This window comes from Rhinatrema bivittatum, chromosome 2 (assembly GCF_901001135.1).
Source record: "Rhinatrema bivittatum chromosome 2, aRhiBiv1.1, whole genome shotgun sequence".
Classification (NCBI taxonomy): Eukaryota; Metazoa; Chordata; class Amphibia; order Gymnophiona; family Rhinatrematidae; genus Rhinatrema; species Rhinatrema bivittatum.
This window is the reverse complement of record NC_042616.1, coordinates 538,350,840-538,374,149: the sequence shown is the minus strand read 5'-3', so window position 1 is coordinate 538,374,149 and position 23,310 is coordinate 538,350,840. Positions and strand designations below refer to the sequence as shown.

Here is a 23,310-nt window from a genome sequence, read left to right as displayed (position 1 = left end):
TCTGTAGGCTTAGAAATAAAAGCCAACATGACTCTAAGCAGGGACAAATGGCGATGGAAAATAATAGGGTTTTCTTCCAAATAAAGAATTTCAAGTTAAATAAATAGGTGGGTGGGAACTGGACCTTCTGCATGATAAGTTTGAATGACATTCACACCGTGCACAGTACGGTGACAAAGTTCACATTGTCAGCTGTAATGCATTCTGTCTGTATTCTAGAGTTATATGATGGAATGGAATGCTGCTCATGGAAGGAGAACAAAATGACTTCATCTGGCAGCATCTGAGAAACAATTACCCAAATAAGGAGAACCTTATATCATATAACAAACGTCATTTAAAACACACATTTATTTAAGAGAGACACCACTTGATATAAACCCACATATACAGTCACATATTTAAAAACATCACAAACATGAACATCATATAGGCAGAGAAATATTTATAAATATGATATCATCATAAACATTATAACCTCCAAATAAATTGTATTAAAGTGCTTCAGAGTGCCAGTTCTCGTAGCTTTCAACTTCACAGATTGTTTCCATTAAATTCTCATACTACTTGAGCTTCACAGTTCTTCTTCAATGATCACTGCCATAATGAAATTCACTCAAATACTGCCCGTCACCACTCCCGATACTGATCCCGACGAAGATCTCCGTTTCACCTGACAAGCAGGCTTCTTCAGGGGAAACGTCTAATATCTCTGCAACAATCAGACATAACCATTTACCTCCTCCACATAAAACAAATAACCCCATATTGTTTAAACTATAAATCCTTACCATGTGAATCCAACCACGGGACACACAAAAATCGTTTATCCAAAACACGAATTTCTTCAAAATTCTTTAATTCACTTTAACTTCATCAAAACTTCATATCATTTCTTCAAGCTGGTCACAAAACTGCAAACCAAAAACGTTATTTCCAATCATCAAAACTTTAAAAATATAAGAAATGGAAGACAGCATACGACCTGAGCAAACGCTACCACCACGTACCTTCAAAAGTGGAAGTGACATCATCACTTCCTTTCTGCAAGGATCTCCATACTGCAACACCCAATGCTCTGCCTACTCTATATATAGTCCTCAACCACCGCGATTACCAATTAAGGAACTTAAATGAATTCACTCACTCATCAACCCTATTCCAATGCTACAAACACCAGCGAAAACCACACAATCAACTTATGGCAACAAATCTGCACCAAAGCCCTTGAATAAGATCGACAATAAACTTCAACAAAACCAGAATAACTTCCAACCCTTCAATTATTTAATGAAAGCTCCCCACTCAATTGGACCATTGAGTCCATGTGGACTCACAGTGCCCCAATTGAAAATATAACGTTGTTCAACCCGTCTTAGAATAGCTGATAAATCACCCCCAAACTGCAATTTAATCTTTTTAATAATAAAGAATTTTAATTCTTCTATCGAATGACTATTATCACTCCAGTGTTTGACTAATGGAGCATTCTCAACACCTAACCTAATCCTGCTTCTATGTTCCCCAATACGTAATTTAATAGCTCTGGTAGTTTGCCCAATATAAATGAGCTGACATGGACAGATGATTGCATAAATCACGCCATTAGAAGTACAAGTAAACCTTTCTGGAATCACATAAGGCCGACACAAATTCGGATGATGAAACACTTTCAAAGGTAACACATGTTCACAAACAGAACAAGATCCACAGGCAAATTGACCCTGTGGATTGTTCTGTTTGTGAACATGTGTTACCTTTGAAAGTGTTTCATCATCCGAATTTGTGTCGGCCTTATGTGATTCCAGAAAGGTTTACTTGTACTTCTAATGGCGTGATTTATGCAATCATCTGTCCATGTCAGCTCATTTATATTGGGCAAACTACCAGAGCTATTAAATTACGTATTGGGGAACATAGAAGCAGGATTAGGTTAGGTGTTGAGAATGCTCCATTAGTCAAACACTGGAGTGATAATAGTCATTCGATAGAAGAATTAAAATTCTTTATTATTAAAAAGATTAAATTGCAGTTTGGGGGTGATTTATCAGCTATTCTAAGACGGGTTGAACAACGTTATATTTTCAATTGGGGCACTGTGAGTCCACATGGACTCAATGGTCCAATTGAGTGGGGAGCTTTCATTAAATAATTGAAGGGTTGGAAGTTATTCTGGTTTTGTTGAAGTTTATTGTCGATCTTATTCAAGGGCTTTGGTGCAGATTTGTTGCCATAAGTTGATTGTGTGGTTTTCGCTGGTGTTTGTAGCATTGGAATAGGGTTGATGAGTGAGTGAATTCATTTAAGTTCCTTAATTGGTAATCGCGGTGGTTGAGGACTATATATAGAGTAGGCAGAGCATTGGGTGTTGCAGTATGGAGATCCTTGCAGAAAGGAAGTGATGATGTCACTTCCACTTTTGAAGGTACGTGGTGGTAGCGTTTGCTCAGGTCGTATGCTGTCTTCCATTTCTTATATTTTTAAAGTTTTGATGATTGGAAATAACGTTTTTGGTTTGCAGTTTTGTGACCAGCTTGAAGAAATGATATGAAGTTTTGATGAAGTTAAAGTGAATTAAAGAATTTTGAAGAAATTCGTGTTTTGGATAAACGATTTTTGTGTGTCCCGTGGTTGGATTCACATGGTAAGGATTTATAGTTTAAACAATATGGGGTTATTTGTTTTATGTGGAGGAGGTAAATGGTTATGTCTGATTGTTGCAGAGATATTAGACGTTTCCCCTGAAGAAGCCTGCTTGTCAGGTGAAACGGAGATCTTCGTCGGGATCAGTATCGGGAGTGGTGACGGGCAGTATTTGAGTGAATTTCATTATGGCAGTGATCATTGAAGAAGAACTGTGAAGCTCAAGTAGTATGAGAATTTAATGGAAACAATCTGTGAAGTTGAAAGCTACGAGAACTGGCACTCTGAAGCACTTTAATACAATTTATTTGGAGGTTATAATGTTTATGATGATATCATATTTATAAATATTTCTCTGCCTATATGATGTTCATGTTTGTGATGTTTTTAAATATGTGACTGTATATGTGGGTTTATATCAAGTGGTGTCTCTCTTAAATAAATGTGTGTTTTAAATGACGTTTGTTATATGATATAAGGTTCTCCTTATTTGGGTAATTGTGTATATTGGGGAACCAATTTTTGATTATTCTCCCTCAGTTATTGTATAGCATCTGAGAAACAGCAGGCTCCAGTCATGGCTTCAGTACTTAGCGAGGACAAAAATGTGAGTGAAGTTTTCTCTAACCTTGGCAGTCGAGTCTCTGAGTCGAAACTTGACCCCCTTTACGTTCTTTCCTGCTTTTTTCAACACAGTTGATTTTTCACTTGACTATTATGCTTTTATTTCAAGCTACTGTTTTACTGTATAACAAGTGTGGAATATCTTGTGCATGCGTGGCATATACATAAATGGAGGACACAGCATGCCTTCCTGCTCAAAGTGAGGGCCGTAAATCACAACAAGTGGAGCCACCCCCTTCTGACAGCCCAATGCTATAATCCGTGCGTTAAAACTATATGCTGAAATCCAGTGCACAGTTTCTTAACGCACAGATTTAAAAATGTAACTCCCGATGCAGTAAGCTAATGCTATACTAATGCACTGGGAGTTAAAATGTGCTAAGGAGGAGTTAAAACGTGCATTAGGCACAGGCTGAATGCACATTTCAACTCAGGAGGGATGTGGCAGAGTTGAGGGAATGAATAGATCTTGCATGTTTATAAGGGCGTTACATTTATCAGGGCTTAGGAACTGTGATGAAACTGATTTGCTGAACCCATCTTAAACTAAGTTCATGTATGCTGGAATCAATACTATTTTAGTTTTATTTTGAAATGTAAAAAGGTCTAAAAAATTCTGGTAGTCAATTAGCACTTGATTATTGAGAGTATGGAGAGGCTGCTTGTGCAAAAGGGAACATTGGCTGAAGAGGCTTTTAATCTAAGTGAACTGCTTGGTCAGTCACTATCTCTGGCACCCCCTTGGCACCTCCATCTCTGACCAGGAGCAAAGCTTCCAGCATTATGAAAACCTTAGGTTAGGCCCCTGCTCCTCTCTGCAGTGGGGAGTACTGCTTAATGCCCTGATTTGCATGGGATTTCTGAGGACACTAAGCAGTACTCACATTTTTTTTTACACACATTTTATGAGCATAAAACTCCTTGCTGCATCGACAGTAAGGTTTACACTCACAAAATTGTGTTCAAGTGTGGTTGCTGAATGCACCTCTCTGCATCAGCCTAGAAGCGAGCTACAGGAATAAAAATGCTATTCTACTGCCCTAGCATACTTGTATCAGAGTGTATTCATAGAAAAGCTTAAATGAATTATTCAATACAACAAGATGTAGGATTTCAGTATTAGTCTTTTAACTGCCAAGGTATTTGCCATTCTCAAGGCTGCAGGAAGGTTGTGTTCTGTTTCAATAAAATGTTTACAACACTATAATATACTGGTATATAAAAGTTTTTAAATAAATAAATAAATAAATATTCTTACTGTGCTCCTAGGCACTTTTTTTTTTCTAGGCCAAGAGCTTTCATTTGATTTAATTAGAGAGAGACAACATAGGCAATTGCCTAGGGTTCTGAAGGCACCAAATACCCAGGCCAAAGAGGAATACAACTGAGCCAAGGAGGAGCCTTTTCCAGTCACCTACTTCAAAGGGGTATGCAACGGCACTCTGGAGAGGAGTAGTGGTAAAGACACTTCACCCATTATCTGAGTTCTAGGATCTTCTACCAATACCACCATCGCCACCGCCACCCCCTCCCATTACTCTCCAATTCTGCCCATGGGAGTCCAAATCCTAAATCCGGCCCTAAAAACGGCAGTGTTTTTCAGCAATGTTTCAGTCCAAGGAGAATTATAGCTAGCCTATTACTGCAAAAAAACCATTTTTATCCTTCCTTAAAACTCTAAAGTTTTCTAATTTCAGAAAAATAGAATTTGTGGTAGGATGCCTTATTGTTCAAATACTGATTTCATAGGAAGAATTGGCAAAGAGTGATAGACAGTCTTGATGTAATAGTATTGCTCATCTGTTTTTTTCCTCTCTGAATTCACTGGTAGAACAATAAGGCATCCAAATATAGCTTCTATTTTTTGAAACTATGCGTTAATCCCCTTATTCCATCGGGTGCAAGTCTAACGCATCCAAAACGCGTGTCCAACTGCTTGTTAATCTGTGCGTTAGGCTAGATGCATTTTATTGCATTGGCCTCTTGGCATGCTTTTACTGCTTAATTTGAGGGGGGAAGCAAGGGGTAGGGAGGTCAGATCGGCAGGATGAGGTGTAAACTTTCTCCTCCCTCTCACCTTATTCAGATTGGAGTGGAGGCATGGAGGAGTAGTGGGCTACAATCTAGGGAAACCAGGGTTCAAATCCCACTGTTGCTCCTTGTGACCTTGGGCAAGTCACTTTACCCTTTATTGCCTCAAGTATAAAATTAGATTGTGAGCCCTGTGGGTACCTGTAGTACCTGGATGTAGTACACTTTGAAGTGCTGAGAAGCTGAATATAAAAATCTAAAACTTTCTCCTTTTCTTTCTGGCCCCTGCAGGTCTAATCTGACTCCCAGAGGCATTGCTAGGTGCTTAAAGACTCAGGCCTTTCCCCAAGATTTTAATTTCTAAAACACTGATCACAATCTCCCCCACTCCTCGCCCCACAAGAATGATCATATAAAAACACATAACTGAACATCATATTCTCAAAGTACTCCAAAAAAAGCCCCAATCTAACCGGGAAACCCCATAATAGAACAAAGACATGCAGTACGCCTGGTCACAACTGAAAAGATGTTCTATCTGCAAGCATATAAATATCCAGTGGTATTCTTTACCATGAATTCCCTTGGGTCTTGGTGAAGGGTCTGTTTAGGTGTCTAATTTCCCTAAATACAGCATCTATCCTCAATTTTGTAGAGATTTTAAAAGCTGATGAAAATATTGTCATAAGGGGACTGTAGTGGCATTCTTCCATTCAAGAGATGTGTGATGACAAAGCTTTGGATTTAAATTCTCCCTGTTGCAGGACTTATGAACACGGCACCATGTCAGGCCTGAGTGAGATTAACCTCGAGTATTCTCTAGATAAGCTTTTCCTCAATTTATTTGACTTTTTTAAATTTCATTTTGGCTTGATTTTGGAACATTCCTCAAACTTGTAAGAAGTACAGAGATTTGGATTTTAATTGCATATTGAGAAATTTTAAAATTATTAAGAAAATGTAAAACCATTTGTAATATTAGTGGTCGTAACATATTAAGGTAGACCACTATGGTTGATTCCAACCTATAATTTATATATTGTGGTTGGTCTGGATAGCAGCTCTAAATATTTATATGCTTGCAGACAGAACATCTTTTCTTTGTTGATCATATTCTTAAAATGTTAAACTTTAAATTAATATTCATGTTCTAGTGTCACCTCATTAACAGCAACATAACCTCCCTCTGCTGACCAGTCACAAAACACTACAACAATCATACTAAGGAGCTAGAATGAATCTACCATACCATTAGAGCCTAACTTCCAGGACTCAACAGAAACAACTATACCTATGAAAAGGAAGCACTGCAAATATTATACAGGACTCTAGAGCACTAGTATACCTCCTACTGGAGGGAAACAGAATAAACCACACTTCTGCAAAACCCCATACAGAAACTTCAGTACATGCTAATAGAAAAAGTGCATCTCAGTCACATACACAGAACACAGATAAACCCCCAAATACAAGTTAAAAAAGCAGAAATTAGAAATATGCAGGCGAAAATAGAACTGGAAACCCCAAGTAGCTAGATTCTGCATGCAGTGCAACACTGGAGAAATAGAAACAAAAATGCATATTCCCAAAGCTGACATTTTCCAATCACTAAACTGAAAATAAAAGGGCGTGTTTTCAGAAGGCCACATGCGTAAAATCCGGCCTTTAAGCGTGTGGCTGGCCTAGCGAGCACCGAGCCTATTTTCAAAATGGCCCGGCAATGCACGTAAAGGCCGGTATGCAGATAAGTGCAGGCCTTTCTGAAAGGGGCAGGCTGGGGGGCGTTTTCTGGGTGGGGCGGGGTGGTCTGGGGCAGGACAGGGTGGGGCAGAGCCAGAAGTGTCCAGTACAGCGGCCATTTGCTGCTGTGCCGGGGGATTGCATGCTGGCAGGGTGCTGGCGTGCACAACTTGTTCCTGCTCCTTTGCAGGAGCAAAAGGTTAGTTAAAAAAGTTAGGGGTAGATTAGGATAGGGATAGGGGAAGGGGAAGGGAGTTCTGAAGGAACTAAAAAATGAAATTTCAGACCTATTAGTAAAAATGTGTAACCTATCATTAAAATCATCCTTTGTACCTGAAGACTGGAGGGTGGCCAATGTAATCCCAATATTTAAAAAGGGCTCCAGGGGTGATCCAGGAAACTACAGACCAGTTAGCCTGACTTCAGTGCCAGGAAAAATAGTGGAAAGTGTTCTAAAGATCAAAATCACAGAACATATAGAAAGACATGGTTTAATGGAACAAAGTCAGCATGGCTTTACCCAGGGCAAGTCTTGCCTCACAAATCTGCTTCACTTTTTTGAAGGAGTTAAAAAAGGTGAACCGGTATATGTAGTGTATTTGGATTTTCAGAAGGCGTTTGACAAAGTTCCTCATGAGAGGCTTCTAGAAAAAGTAAAAAGTCATGGGATAGGTGGCGAAGTCCTTCATGGATTACAAACTGGCTAAAAGACAGGAAACAGAGAGTAGATTTAAATGGACAATTTAATCAGTGGAAGGGAGTTTGCAGTGGAGTGCCTCAGGGATCTGTATTGGGACCCATACTTTTCAATATATTTATAAATGATCTGGAAAGGAATATGACAAGTGAGGTAATCAAATTTGCAGATGATACAAAATTATTCAGAGTAGTTAAATCACAAGTGGATTGTGATAAATTGCAAGAAGACCTTGTGAAACTGGAAAATTGGGCATCCAAATGACAGATGAAATTTAATGTAGATAAGTGCAAGGTGATGCATATAGGGAAAAATAACCCATGCTATAGTTACAGAATGTTAGGTTCCATATTAGGAGCTACCACCCAAGAAAGAGATCTAGGCATCATAGTAGATAACACATTAAAATCGTCGGTTCAGTGTGCTGCGGCAGTCAAAAAAGCAAACAGAATGTTGGGAATTATTAGAAAGGGAATGGTTAATAAAACAGAAAATGTCATAATGCCTCTGTATCGCTCCATGTTGAGACTGCACCTTGAATACTTGTACACCTGCACCTTGAATACTTGTACACCTTGTGTACAATTCTGGTCGCCGCATCTCAAAAAAGATGTAGTTGCGATGGAGAAGGTACAGAAAAGGGTGACCAAAATGATAAAGGGGATGGAACAGCTCCCCTATGAGGAAAGCTAAAGAGGTTAGGACTAGAGATGTGAATCGTGTGATCGATCGTCTTAACGATCGATTTCGGCTGGGGGGGGAGGGAATCGGATCGTCGTGGTTTTGTTTTTGTAAATATCGTGTAAATCGTAAATCGGGGGAGGGCGGGAAAACCGGCACACTAAAACATCCCTAAAACCCACCCCGACCCTTTAAAATAAATCCCCCACCCTCCCCAACCCCCCCAAAATGCCTTAAATTACCTGGGGTCCAGAGCAGGGGTCCTGGTGTGATCTTTTACTCTCGGGCCTGCGGTGCAGGGCAAAGGCAGCGCCGGCGCCATTTTGTTTTTTGTCCCCCGACATCAGGAGCGTATGAGATCGCTCCCGGACCCCCGCTGGACCCCCAGGGACTTTTGGCCAGCTTGAGGGGGCCTCCTGACCCCCACAAGACTTGCCAAAAGTCCAGCGGGGGTCTGGGAGTGACCTCCTGCACTCAAATCGTTTTGCCGTACGGCCGGCGCCATTTTGCGCAAAATGGCGCCGGCCGTACGGCAGCACGATTCGACTGCAGGAGGTCGTTCCCGGACCCCCGCTGGACCCCCAGGGACTTTTGGCAAGTCTTGTGGGGGTCAGGAGGCCCCCACAAGACTTGCCAAAAGTCCAGCGGGTGTCCGGAACGACCTCCTGCAGTCGAATCGTGTTGCCGGCCGTACGGCAAAACGATTTGACTGCAGGAGGTCGTTCCCGGACCCCCGCTGGACTTTCGAGTCCAGCGGGGGTCCGGGAGTGATCTCCTACGCTCCTGACGTCGTTATGCCGTACAAAATGGCGCCGGCCATACGCTGTATGGCCGGCGCCATTTTGTACGGCAAAACGATTCGAGTGCAAGTCTTGTGGGGGTCAGGAGGCCCCCCCAAGCTGGCCAAAAGTCCCTGGGGGTCCAGTGGGGGTCCAGGAGCGATCTCCTACGCTCCTGACGTCGGGGGACAAAAAACAAAATAGCGCCGGCGCTACCTTTGTCCTGTCATATGACAGGGCAAAGGTAGTGCCGGCGCCATTTCTACAATGCACCGCAAGCCCGAGAGTAAAAGATCACACCGGGACCCCCGCTCTGGACCACAGGTAATTTAAGGCATTTTGGGGGGGTTCGGGAGGGTGGGGGATTTATTTTAAAGGGTCAGGGTGGGTTTTAGGGTTGTTTTAGTGTGCCAGTTTTTCCGCCCTCCCCCTTCCCCTCCCCCTTCCCCCGATTTACGATTTTTGCCGATAAATCGGGGGAATTCCTATTGTATCGCGCTTCTAACAATTTTTGACGATTTAAAATATATCGGACGATATTTTAAATCGTCAAAAAACGATTCACATCCCTAGTTAGGACTGTTCAGCTTGGAGAAGAGACGGCTGAGGGGGGATCTGATAGAGGTGTTTAAAATCATGAGAGGTCCAGAACGGTTAGATGTGAATCGGTTACTTACTCTTTCTGATAATAGGACTAGGGGGCACTCCATGAAGTTAGCACAATTAAACTCTTGAATTTGTTGCCAGGGGATGTGGTTAGTGCAGTTAGTGTAGCTGGGTTTAAAAAGGGATTGGATAAATTCTTGGATGAGAAGTCCATTACCTGCTATTGATTAAATTGACTTAGAAAATAGCCACTGCTATTACTAGCAACAGTAGCATGGTATAGACTTAGTTTTTGGGTACTTGCCAGATTCTTATGGCCTGGATTGGCCACTGTTGGAAACAGGATGCTGGGCTTGATGGACCCTTGTTCTGACCCAGGATGGCATTTTTTAGGTTCTTATGTTAACTGGAGAAGGCCCCGCCAGCGCACACATGTTATATAATTGCGCATACGTATTTTCCAAGGTCTGTTGTTCATTTGGAACTTTTTTATTTCCTCTTGTCCCTTTTATTTCCTCCCTTTCTCTTTTTTCTGCCTCTCTATCCACTCAGATTTCATTCCTCCTCTCCCTCTCTAACTCTTCAGTCCTCAATCTCCCTGTTTTTATTTCTCTCCTAACATCTCTTTTTCTCATTCCCTTCACAGACTATCTCCTCACTCTCTCTTATATTTTTTTCAATCATCCTATTCCCCCTTTTGTCTTACTCCTTTCCCAGTACCCATTACTTTCTTTCACCCACTCCCTAGTAACAATTTTTACCCTCTGTACTCACCCCAACCCTCATCTACTTTCCTCTGCTTTTCATCCCCTCATCAGCTCCAGCTTCTACCTTGTTATTCCTTCCTTACCCCAACCCCAGCCCTTTTCTGTGTCTTATCCTCTTATCCAGCTTCCCATTACCCTCTTTATCCAACTCTCCATTTCCATTTTCTCTCACCCCATCATAGACCCATACCTTTCTACTGCCTCTCATCTTCTCCCCAGCCCTCCAGGTCCTTTAGACCACCTCTTAATTTCTCCTTACAGTTCAGCCTCCCTTCTCTTACACCAATTTCACATTTATAGCCCCTTCTCAAACCCCCACTCATATCCCTCCCAGCCTAAATAATGCAAACTATGCTTACAACCTCCACCCAATCGCTCAGTCCCTACTCTCTCCAATTCCTACTCAGACCCGCACTCTTCCTAATCCTCAGATCTCCATTTTTCCTCATTCTCCCAACTCTTCCACCCAATTCAGAGTCCCTGCTCTCCCCACACTCCCATTCTATTCCCAAATCCTAACTTTTCTATGCAATCCTAAATCCCAATCAGGATTTCTCCCTCTCCTACCAATCCTTAGGTCTTTGTTCCCCAATCCCCTCCCTCTCTCCAATCACAGTGATTCCCCACTCTCCCCCTCTCAGCTTCAGCTTCTAATATTTGTCTCTTTCCCTTAACTTGTCCCTCCATGCTCTAGTGCCGGTGATGTCAATCATCAGCATCATTCAGCGATGCAGTCTCATTCGCGGACACCTCTCTTCTTCTGCCTGCACAGTTCAGTTATCCACTCTTTGAACTGTGAAGTGCTCTGTACTATGGAGTCCCATGTAGTTCAAACAGTAACTAGAACCATTTAGATTGACCTTTTAATGGAGTAAAAACCACTATTAGACATCTCAAATGCAATCAGCCTTTAACTCTCCTCAAGAACTTTTTGGCATTAACAATAGTTTATTGCACTCATCATGGCGTACTAGTTTTGAAAATTTGCCTCATTGTGAGCAATTTGCTAATCATTGGTCTGAAAAGATATCTCAGTGTTAAGTGGCCATAACTGACATACAGTATGAAACAATGTGCTTGAATACAATGAATAGTCCTAGTTGATGGGAACAATTTTATGTAGCAGCCTGTACTGTGAATGCTGAGGTATTAAACTCTGCATTGCTATCATGCTGCATGTTCTTTTGAGATTTAATATGGCTTTCAACCTCATTTTCTTAAACTTCTTACTAGAGCTGTAAATGTATCTCTCTGAAGGGACTGTACCTGCCTTTGTAGAGAAAACTTTGGTTACTCCAGTGTTGAAGAAAGGAAATTTGCTATTGTCCCATTTCTATTCTCCCTTCCTTGGCAACGGTGTTAGAAAAAATAATTTTGGCCCAACTTACTGATTTCATTCATGACTTCAACAACCTAAATCCGCATCAGTGTGGCTTTAGTACTTATCATAATATGGAAACTTTGTTACTATCGATAACCAATTACATATTGTGTCAACTTGCTGAGGGCAGTGCGATCATTTATGGTGTCTCTTGACATTTCAGCAGCATTTGACTGCATGAGTCACTCTATTTTACTAGCTAGGTTGTAATTCTGGGGTTGGGTGAGGGTATTCTACATTGGTTTAGATCAGGGTTTCCAGGATATCTATAATAAATATGCATGAGACAGATTTGCATACACTGGGTATCCAATGTATGCAGATCTTTCTCATGCACATACACTGTGGCTATCCTGAAAATCCTGACTAGATTGGGTTAGGAATTATGGACCCTTGACCCAAGGTGGGGTTGATGCTACCTGAAGGGTTGGGCCCCACAGGTCCCCACCATCGGGAGGCGAGGATGACCGGGAACAGAGGCAAGCTGGGACTTCGCCAGTCCCGGCCATCGTTTCCCCGCAGGTTGAGCCCTTGGGTGCCGGGGCCGGCTGGACTTAGGATAACTCTGTGTGGCTGGTACCGGAGAGAGTACACGACTGGATGCAGAGAGTGTCAGAGAGGTTAGGTACAGTCCAAGACAGGAGCACTTTCGGAGGGAGAAGGAGAGAGAGTCTCAAGGGGTGCAAGGCCACTGTAATTTTGTAAACCGATATGATGTATTCTCGAATACCGGTACATAAAAACAAACAAACAAACAAACAAACAAATAAATAAATATTTTACCTACTTTCCTATGAGTCAGAATTGATCTCATTAGCAGTTTGCTACTTGCAGCTGAAGACAACTGAGCTCCATGGGCAGAATCAATTAGCTCTCTTTGTTTCAAAACTTCTACATATTGAGACAGTGGGTCAGGAGCAGGATTACTCAGAGCATTCACTGGCACATGATTGTCTTGGCTGAATCCAGAAGCAAATTTTGCCTTGGCAGGTAAAGTTTTACAATTTTTCTGATAACTTGCCAGGTAATTGCCAGGTTCTTGTGGCCTGGTTTTGGCCTCTGTTGGAAACAGGATGCCGGGCTTGATGGACCCTTGGTCTGACCCAGCATGGCAATTTCTTATGTTCTTACTTATGACCTTGATTTTCACAGAGGCTGTGCTGGTATTTCTTGAGAGAGAGCTTTCCTGCTGTTAGAATGTAAGGTTTGCATAACAGGAGCTGGCTTTGAAACTGTGGTTTTCAGATACTCTAGGCTGGATGTGGAAGCCAATTGTGCCTTTACAGCTAAAAGTTTAAACTTTCCTTGGCTAAATTTACTTGTGTCTACATGTGATATGGTTTTCAAAGGAGCTGGATTGGTTACAGAATAAATTGGACAGGCTCTGTCAGAAGGCATATACTGAGAAGACATTTACATTCCCACAAGGTGGGTTGAGGGAACCACATCTGATATAGTCTGAAAATATCTGATAATTTTTAGCTGGACATTTGCTGCATTTCCAATAAGCTGGGGTCTGCAATACAATTGTATCACCAAGAAGGGGAATTAATAGCTTGGGATCTGGCTGGGGTGCAGCACAGGTGCTATAGGCATTTATGGATGCAGAGGTTATAGGCCAGCACTCTGTATAGTCCCACAATTCAAAATTAGGAAAATGACACGCACTGCATTCTAGATAATGTGAAGGATTCCAAATTTAGCAGGCAGGACAAACATAACAAAGTATAGAACCTGGGAAGGCTTCAATTGCTGGGGAGGAACACCATTGCTAGTGCTAGTAATAGAACGAGTAAAATCTGTTCTACACTCACCAGGTTGGTAGGAAGCCCTACACCCATTCCTGTGAAGGTTGTTTGGCCTCTTCATTCTGTCATGGGGCAGCGAGCTGGAGTTAGTGAGCAACCCTGCAGAAGCAGGACAGAACCACAGGTCCGGACTGGAGCTGGTTTTTTGTCTAACCAACCTTCTCCCCTGCAGGTTGAGCCCTTGGGTTCTTGGAGCTGGTAGGACTTGCCTTCTTGGTAACATCATGGTGCTGATGAGGAGTGGGAGCTGTATATAGGCCGAGAGCTGGATTCAAGCAGACTGGGAGCTGGATACAGAACACAGGCTGGGGGCTGGAGGACAAGGGCAAGGCCTGGGAAACAGACAAGAGACTGGACTGGGCAGTGCAAGACAGAACAAGGACTGGACAAGGACAGGACTTAGACAAGGACTGGACTATAGAAAACAAGCAACAATCAACAGGAAATCCCAACAGGGAACTGAGCATGGCAGGTAGGCCTGGGAGGCCACAGAGCAAGGCCATAAGGGCCCAAAGCAAGGCAAGAGGCTAAGAGAGGCCGGAGAACAAGGTAAAAGGCCTGGGTAAGCTACAAGGCAAGACAGGAGACTATATAGGCAAAAATAACCAGACAAGGCAAAGTAACGAGGTAAGGCTGGTCAAGTCAGAGAGCCAAGGTGACTCACTGAAGAGGCACTGAGGGACCGGACAGGCTGGTTGAAGTAAGGCTGGGACTAAGGCATCAGGTGATCCAGGAAAGTGGTGACTTGCACAGCTGGGAGTGGTGCTCACTAAGGATCCCTGGAGGGCAGGCTGCACAGCAGGTGAAACCAGAAGAGAAAGCTATTAGTGTAGCTGCATTTAAAAAAGATTTTCACAAGCTCCTGGAGGAAAAGTCCTTAAACCACTTCTTATCCCTTGTATGAGCTGCTTGTAATCTATCTACCCTTTGGGAACCTGCCAGGGTCTTGTGACATGGACTGGTCACTGTTGGAAACAGGATATTGGGCTTGAGGGACATTTGTTCTGACCCAGTATGGCAAATCTTAAGTACTTATGTCTTTTCTTCAACAAAGAATTTTATTATCCCTATATTATGCAAAGTCATTATCCTGCAAGGTCTTTCAATGAGATTCACAAACTGATATTTTATCTCCCTGTTCTTTAACCAACTGAGAATGAATCTTAACTTGAGCATGCAATGCAAGTCAATCTTAGCAGTGAGGGAACTCTGAAGATTCATTATTGCAGTCTAAAAAGTCTCCAATATGATTAAAGGGAGCTTTGCAGGGGTGGAATGAGTTACTGAAGTTCAGGATCCTCTAGGAGAAATTATTCCAGGAACCTTTTTCTGAACAGAAGACTTTTCCCCAGCTTCTGAAGGTTTTTCCATCCCACCCTTGGTTATGCAAGAATCAGGACTCAATGATAGGAACAGATGGAAAACCAACTTCATGTTCTAAAATCCTTGAAACCATACTGATTGGATAGAAACTGAAAGTCTTCTAGAATTGCTTGGGTCATTGTGGAGAAAGCAGAAGAATTGGATGGGAACAATCTTACAACCCCTTCTTTTTCCCATAACAGCTCATAGAAATCTGAAGAGGACCATGTGCTGCAGATGAAATCCTTCCAAAGGGGTATGACCCTTTGGTGCAGAACTTCAACAGCGTACCGGTGGCTTTGTGCCATAGGATGTTGCTTGATACAGGGAACTCCAGGTGCAATCAGATGACATCTGTACACTGCTCCTCCTCTCCTCAATCAGGCAGACAGGCAAGCAAGTAATCCTGGGCAGTACTATGACTTCCAGCAAGCAAAATGAAGAGCCTCAACTTCACTTCATAAACCAGACTACAGTATGCCGTTTGATATAGGGAGCTCCAAACACCTTCAGATGATGTTAGTGCACTGCTCCTCCTTTCCTCGATCAAGCAGGCAGGCAGGCAAGCAGGTAATCTGGGGCAGGACCCTCAACTCAGTAGGCAAGATGAAGTGCTTCAACTTCACTCCCCCAAGAGATATGCTTTCAGTCTTCCTGTAGTAGAGCTTTATCAATTGTGGGGGCCTGTACTGTACTATGGCACAATCTTCCACAGGAGCTGCGGGAGATCGACGATTACAAGTTTTTTCATTAAAAAGCTTAAAGCTCATTTTTTCAGATTGTCTTCTCTTAACTTTTAATTTCTGTTTTATTTCTATGTGTTTACAGATTTGGCTGTTATTTAGTTTGTGGTTTTTATTTAGTTTGTATTTAGTTTAGCTGTTTCATATATTTTAATATTATGAATAGTTGTAAACTTCTTAGAATTGTTTTGCTATTATTGGTAGTATACAAAACGTTTTAAATAAATAAACCACACAGGTGGAAGAAGAGAGGTATCAGCTGCTGGGTTAATAGTGCTGACTGACACCACCAGAACCAGGGCATGGAACGGGGAGGCCAGAGGTAGGATGCTCACCTTTTTCATTGGAAAGGAAGTTGTAGACTTAGAGGTCATGGTATGAAGCTCCAAAGGGTTAGACTTAGGAATAACAACAAGTGACATTTTTTTCACAGTAATCACAGTCGTGTACTCATTGCCTTCTGAGGTTCTACTTTGTTCCTGGTTCCTGATCCTCGTTGACGCCTGTTTCCAGTTTCCTCGTTCCTGTGTTCCTGATCCTAGGTCTATCCTCGGATTGCCTCCTCGGACCTTGACCTCTGCTTTGCCTGACCACGCCGTTGACTCTCTTCAAGCCTGGACCTCTGCATTGCCTGACCACACCATTGACTCTCTCCAAGCCTGGACCTCTGCATTGCCTGACTACTCCATTGCCTCTCTCCAGGCCCAAACCTCTGCATTGCCTGACTACTCTGTTGCCTCTCTCTAGACCCAGATGTCTGCACTGCATGCCTACATTCCTGACTCTCTCCTCGTCTTGACCTCAGCTTTGCTTGCCACTATTTCCAGATTGCCGCTGGCCCTGACTCCAGCTTGCCTTACGACACCTCAGTCTATGTCCTGGACTTGGCTTATTCAGGCTTCGGCCTGTTCTTGCTTGGGCACCCCCGTCTGACTTTGGTTCTATTGGCGCCCGGGTCTCCGGGACTCCGCCTAATCCAGTATAGACTTCTCCTCTTCTCCATTGTTGCCTCTGGGCTGACCTCGATCCTTCCATCGACAACGACATACAGAGGCCCACCTAAGTCCAGCCGGCACCGGCACTGGCACCCAAAGGCTCAACCCATGGGAAACGAGAGCTGGTATTGGTGAAGTGCCAGCCGGCCTCCGTCCTTCAGCCCTCTCCACCTGACGACAGTGGGGACCCATAGGATCTGTCCTACGGGTTGCGTCAACCCCACATTGGCCCAAGGGTCCACCTCCGGCGCAACACTTTGGTATAAGCCCAAGGGAAGGTCCTGTCAGATGAATCTGATAGACTTTTTTGATTGGGTGACTAAAGAATTGGATTGAGGAAGAGCGCTCAATGTCATCTACTTGGATTTTAGCAAAGCTTTTGATACAGTCTCACACGGGAGGCTTGTGAATAAAACGAGACATTTGGGAGTGAGTGCCAAGATGGTGGCCTGGATAGCAAACTGGTTGAAGGACAGAAGACAATGTGTGATGGTAAATGGAACTTACTCGGAAGAGAGAGCAGTGATGAGAGGAGTGCCACAAGAGTCGGTGTTGGGACCGGTCCTGTTCAATATCTTTGTGAGCGACATTGCGGACGGGATAGAAGGTAAGGTTTATCTATTTGCGGATGATACTAAGATCTGTAACAGAATGGACGTGCCAGAAGGAGTGGAGAGAATGAGACCGGATTTAAGGAAGCTGGAAGACTGGTCGAAGATATGGCAGCTGAGATTCAATGCCAAGAAGTGCAGAGTCATGCATATGGGGTGTGGAAATCCGAAAGAAATGTACTCGATGTGGGGGTGAAGGGCTGATGTGCATGGAGCAGGAGAGAGACCTTGGGGTGATAGTGTCTAAAGATCTGAAGACAGCGAAACAATGTGACAAGGCGATAGCTAAAGCCAGAAGAATGCTGGGCTGCATAGAGAAAGGAATATTGAGTAAGAAAAGAGAAGTGATTATCCCCTTGTACAGGTCCTTGGTGAGGCCTCACCTGGAATACTGTGCTCAGTTCTGGAGACCATATCTCCGAAGGAACAGAGACAGGATGAAGGCAGTCTAGAGAAGGGTGACCAAAAAGGTGGATGGTCTTCATCGAATGACTTATGAGGAGAGATTGAAGAATCTAAATATGTATACCCTGGAGGAAAGGAGGAGCAGGGGGTGATATGATACAGACTTTCAGATACTTGAAAAGTTTTAATGATCCAAAGTCAATGACAAACCTTTTCCGTTGGAAAAAAAATTAGCAGAACCAGGGGTCACGATTTAAAACTCCAGGGAGGAAGACTCAGAACCAATGTCAGGAAGTATGCCTGGAACGCCCTTCCAGAGAAAGTGGTGAAGACCAAAACTGTGAGGGATTTCAAAGGGGCTTGGGATAAACACTGTGGATCCATAAAGTCTAGAGGATGTGATTGAAGAGAAGAGGCATGGGGGTGGCTTGCGTGAATGACGGCTACTACCCGGTGATTAATACCCTTATTCAATAAACATACACATGGTTAATGCGACTCCAACATTGCTCTATGCTTCAACGGCAAGAGGAAATGTGGGAAAAATTATTTGCATTCACAAATAAGCGTAGAAGTAGCTTGCTTGTTGCGGCGGATCCCTCCGGCCATGCATATACTACTGCAGCCTAAATGCTATCATGAAGAAAGATCGCTTACAGGGTGCAAAGATATTCATAAAATTGGATCTCAGAGATGCTACAACCTTGCCGCATCAAGGCCGGTGATGAATGGAACATCGCGTTTAACACTTGCAACAGGCACTACAAGTATTTGGTTATGCCCTTCGGGCTTTGTAATGCCCATGAATTTTTCCAGAAAATGCTCAACGAGATCTTCTATGAAATGCTGTACAGCTGCATAGTCGTATACCTAGATGACATATTGACATTCTCTCAGAATTTGGAATTCCGTTATAGAGATGTTCGCACCATCCTGTAATGCCTTTGAGAGAACAACTTATACACCAAACTGGTAAAATGCCTCTTTGAACAAGAAGAACTCCTGTTCCTCGGGTACATAGTATCATGAGAAGGATTTTGGATGGATCCAGCCAAGGTAAAAGCCATCATTAACTGGCTATGCCCACTGGAACACCAGGCTTTACAAAGATTCCTGGGGTTTGCAAATTAATACCACCAGTTTATCCCTAACTACTCCTCCTTGGCAGCTCCCTTATGGGTGAAGGCAGTAAGGGGGGCCAACACCAAAGACTGGCCATCAAAGGCAATTAAAGCTTTCCATAGATTACAAAACAACTTTGCTGAGAAGCCCTGCTTATGTCACCCAAACCCTGCTCAGCCTTTTATTCTTGAGGTAGATGCCGCAACTCTGGGGATAGAGAGTGTTATCAGCCAGCACAATCTTGAAGGGGTACTTCGCTCATTTTCCTTCTGTTCCAAGAAGTTCTCTTCAGTTGAACGCAACTATAGTATCGGAGATCAAGAGCTCCTAGCAATGAAGTTGGCGCTAGAAAAATGGCACCATCTGCTCAAAGGGGCTCGACAACACATCATTATATACAGGGATCACAAGAAACATGAGCATCTACACCAAACTCAGCAACTGAAGGCCAGACAAGTCCACTAATCCTTGTTCTTTGCCCATTTCAACTTTGAGTTGCGATATCATCTGGCAGTCAGGAATCAATGCGCAGACACCCTTTCTTGTCCTTTCCAGACTAAGAATATTCTTGAACCTCCAAGGCATATAATCGATCCTGCAAAGATACTCCTGGCCACTGCAGATTACACAAGATTACACAAGAAAGTGTGGAAGTGGGCCCATGAGTCCTGTGTAGCAGGTCATCCTGGATGGGCACAAACCCTTGAATTGCTTCAATGACATTATTGGTGGCCCCAAATGAAGCATGATGTCAAAGCCTACGTTGACTTATGTCCTATTTGTGCACAGCAAAAAACTCTGCATGGCCGACCCTGAGGGCTGTTACAACCTTTGCCAACCCCCAGGGAACTCTGGACCCACTTGTCCACGGATTTTATTGTGGATCTCCCTGTCTCTAATGGCACCACCATTATATGAGTGGTGTTTGATCATTTCTCCAAGATGGCACACTTTGTCCCATTACCGGGCCTTTCTTCCATTACATAGCTGGCACATCTGTTTACTCTCCACGCCTTTCACTTATATGGCCTACCAAAGCACAAACTACCATACAGAAGAGTTTAGTTCTCTGTGCGTACTGGCACTCATGCTGCAAAAGATTTGGAATCACATGCTATTATAAAATGGCCTACTACCCACAAGGGAATTGGCAAACGGAACGTATGAACTGAACCCTCAAAACCTTTCTCCATTCCTATGTCAATGAGTGCTAGGCAACTGGGCCAGTTGCCTGCCTTGGGCCAAATTCTCCCATAGCAATCACATCAATGCTGCCACTGGCTCTTCCCATTTCCAGCTGGTCTATGGGAAACAACCTCTGCATCCATTACCACTACTCGTGACAGTTCCTTCACCTGCAGCTCAGCTCTCATTCCAGGAATTGGTTTGTTTCCAAAATTTGGGCAATCAGTTGACTGAGAAAGCCACAAACCAATCAGTTGACTGAGAAAGCCACTACCCGAGTCAAGAAGATGGCAATCAACCAAAGGAGGCCAGCACCCCAGTTCAAGATAGGTGAAAAGGTCTGACTGAGTACTTCACCATCTATGCCTATGGCTTCCCTCCATGTGTTTGGCACCATGCTTTAATGGGCCTTTCCAGTGATATGTCAAGTGTTGCAAGCATGGACAGACGCTTGAGTGTGTGAGCCCTGTGCTGCGGTGTGACTTGCACAACCACAGGGCTAGCTGCAGTTCATGCTGTTGGCGAGTGAACTCATCTGGGCATGGGCTGGCTGGAACAGGAATACTCTTGAAATTGGAATATGGTTTGGCCCTGAATTGCTTAAAGTCTTCGGTGAACCTGCAAGCACAGGAAGTGAGACCCAGCAATGCAACGCTGGTCTCTGGGGTAGCCCTCCGGCCACTCCAAAAGCTCATTTGGACTTGCCGCGTGGGAATGGCTTGTGCGTCAGGACAGATGAAGGTGAGGGCTGAAGATGACTCTGGAGACAAGGACATAACAAAGGCACTGAAGACCTGGATGAGATGAAGGTACTGAAGTCTTAGACAAGATGAAGCTCTGGGAGAACCCTGCGCCACAGTGCGCCCTACACAGACCATTGGCTGGCCGCAGACCACACTGATGGCGGCGCAGACTCTGGACTTGGAACTTGATGAAGACTTGGCATCAGGACTTGAAACAAGATGGAGCACCCTGCACTGCTGCGTGCCCTACACAACTCGTGGGCTGGTCACAGACCGTGACAATAGTGGTGCAGGCATAGGACTCAGCAACAAGGCAGAAGCTAGAACAAGAACTCAGAAGACCAGGACAGGGCCCAGGAACTCAGACTTTGGATTCAGGAACTTGAACTGACTCAGGAACTCAAGAACAGGGACGGCATCCCAGAATTCAGGAAATTGGAACAGGACTTTAAAACCAAGGGACTTCCAGAGACTTGGACCAGCAAACAAAGACTGTGAAAACTCTAGACAAGACAAAGACTTGGAATCAGGAATAAGACATGGAATGCAGGAACGAAGACTTGGACTCAAGAACAAGATGCTGAAGACAGGAACCAGGAACCGACGAGAGACCAGGAACATGGAACAAAGAACACGGATCAATGAAGACCTTGAAGATTCTAGCAAACCATTGTGAAGGCCTGGAGCAAAGACATAAGGGTCCTTTTATAGGGCTGCAGGAAGAACTTTGTCAGAAGGGGCCATGGGGATTTTCTCACCAGAGTCCCCTTAAAGCTGGATGTGAGGCGTGATCAAAGTGCCTAAGGAGATGCTGGGGTGCCTTGAGGCTAATGGCGATACAGGCTGCAAAGAACAGGGCAATGATGGCGGCATCTCTCCTGCTGCAGAGTGGCAGTGCGGATCTGCAGTGATGGCAGTGATAGCAGCTGCTCAAGGTTGCACAGGAACAAAGCGGCACTCGATCGGGGTCAGCAGCATCTGGGAGGTTGAGAGGTAAGTGAGACGCTCACAGGCTTATCCTGTGAGTGGAATCACAAAATCAAGTGGGCCTTGTCACGTAACAGCTGAAGCTAACATCTACATTAAAGATCCATAACGTATTTCACATCTTGCTGCTCAAGCCAGTAGAGCTCTCTCGGCCCTCCAGAGTGCCACCTGAACCCCAGGAATTAATTGCATAAGGAGATACCATAATATGAATGTCAAGAGATTCTGGATTCCTGCAGGAGGGGCAGTTAGTGGAATACTTAATCTCATGGAAGAAGTATGGCCCAGAAGAAAAATCATGGGAGCCATTGTCCAACATATTGGGCCCCAACCTTTTAAAAGAATTTCACCTTCAGTACCCCAGTACATCCAAGGCCTCAAGATGGGGGCTTAAGAGGGTGGATTCTGTTATGCTCGGTGATTTGTGGCCTGCTCCTGTGAACTGCTGCTCTTACCTCCACAGCCAGGCCAGCCACATTCCACTCCAACATGGCAGGATACTGCTGTCTCCTCCTTCGGCATGGCTGCACAATGCCATCCCCTACCGGCAGGCAAGGATGCCAACGGCTCCCCTAGGGCACATGCATGCTGATACTGCAAGATTTAAAGGGCTCACGGTGGGAAAATCCCTGTGGTGCCCTTAGATAATGTCGCACAGTGCTTCCTATGGAAGCCAGCCTGGACGCTTACCCGATTCCTCAGCAACAGATCTAGCTACTCCCAAGTAGTGTGTGTTGCTTCCCAGCTGTTCCTGCCTTTCACTAGCTTGCCTCTAGTCTTTGTTTCAGCCAGTCTCCAGTCTTCATTCCAGCCTGTCTCCAATCTTCTTTCCAGCCTGTCTATAGTCTTTGATCCAGTCAGTGCCATCCTTTGTTGCCTACTTACTCCAGCCCTTGCCTGCCAGCCTCAGCCTATCCATCCCTCTTCCTCTCCTTGGGATGGATACCTGGTTTGACCTGGTCTTCAGATACATATGACTGCTGCCTGCTCCTGACCTCTGCTTGGACTCTGGATATGCCTGACCACCGCCTGCATTTGACCCTAGTTGACATTGGAGCTTCCATTCTGTCATCAACAGAGACCCACCTTTGTCCTGCTGGACCCAGTACCCAAAGGCTCAACCCGAGGGGAACGTTGCTTGCTATAGGTGAAGGTCCAGAGCAGTCTCTGCTGTGCCTGGGTCTGTCTGCCAACAGTGAGAATCTTCAGGGCTCTTCCCTGCAGGTAGAGTCAATCTTGCCTCAGCCCTAGGGTCCACAGGGACAACAGATTGTTTCTTACCAATACAAGCTTGATGAGAACGATTAGTAAGATAAGACTGGAACCAATTTAGAACAGTCCCTGAAATGCCACATTCCCTCAGGCAGTATAGAGGATTTGATGATCTACAATATTGAATG

General features: G+C 44.1%; 2 long non-coding RNA genes across 2 annotated transcripts; one reads left to right on the top strand and one right to left on the bottom strand.

Annotated features, from left to right (window-relative positions):
- Window positions 1-576: 576 nt before the first annotated feature.
- On the bottom strand, window positions 577-1,058 carry LOC115086206. Its single transcript, XR_003855152.1, has 3 exons — window positions 1,011-1,058; window positions 792-914; window positions 577-712 (listed from the first exon to the last, which is right to left on the bottom strand). It is a non-coding gene; the product is annotated as an uncharacterized LOC115086206 (long non-coding RNA).
- A 1,319-nt stretch (window positions 1,059-2,377) lies between these two features.
- LOC115086205 lies at window positions 2,378-2,855 on the top strand. The gene is made up of 3 exons (XR_003855151.1): window positions 2,378-2,425; window positions 2,522-2,644; window positions 2,724-2,855. It is a non-coding gene; the product is annotated as an uncharacterized LOC115086205 (long non-coding RNA).
- Window positions 2,856-23,310: the final 20,455 nt, after the last annotated feature.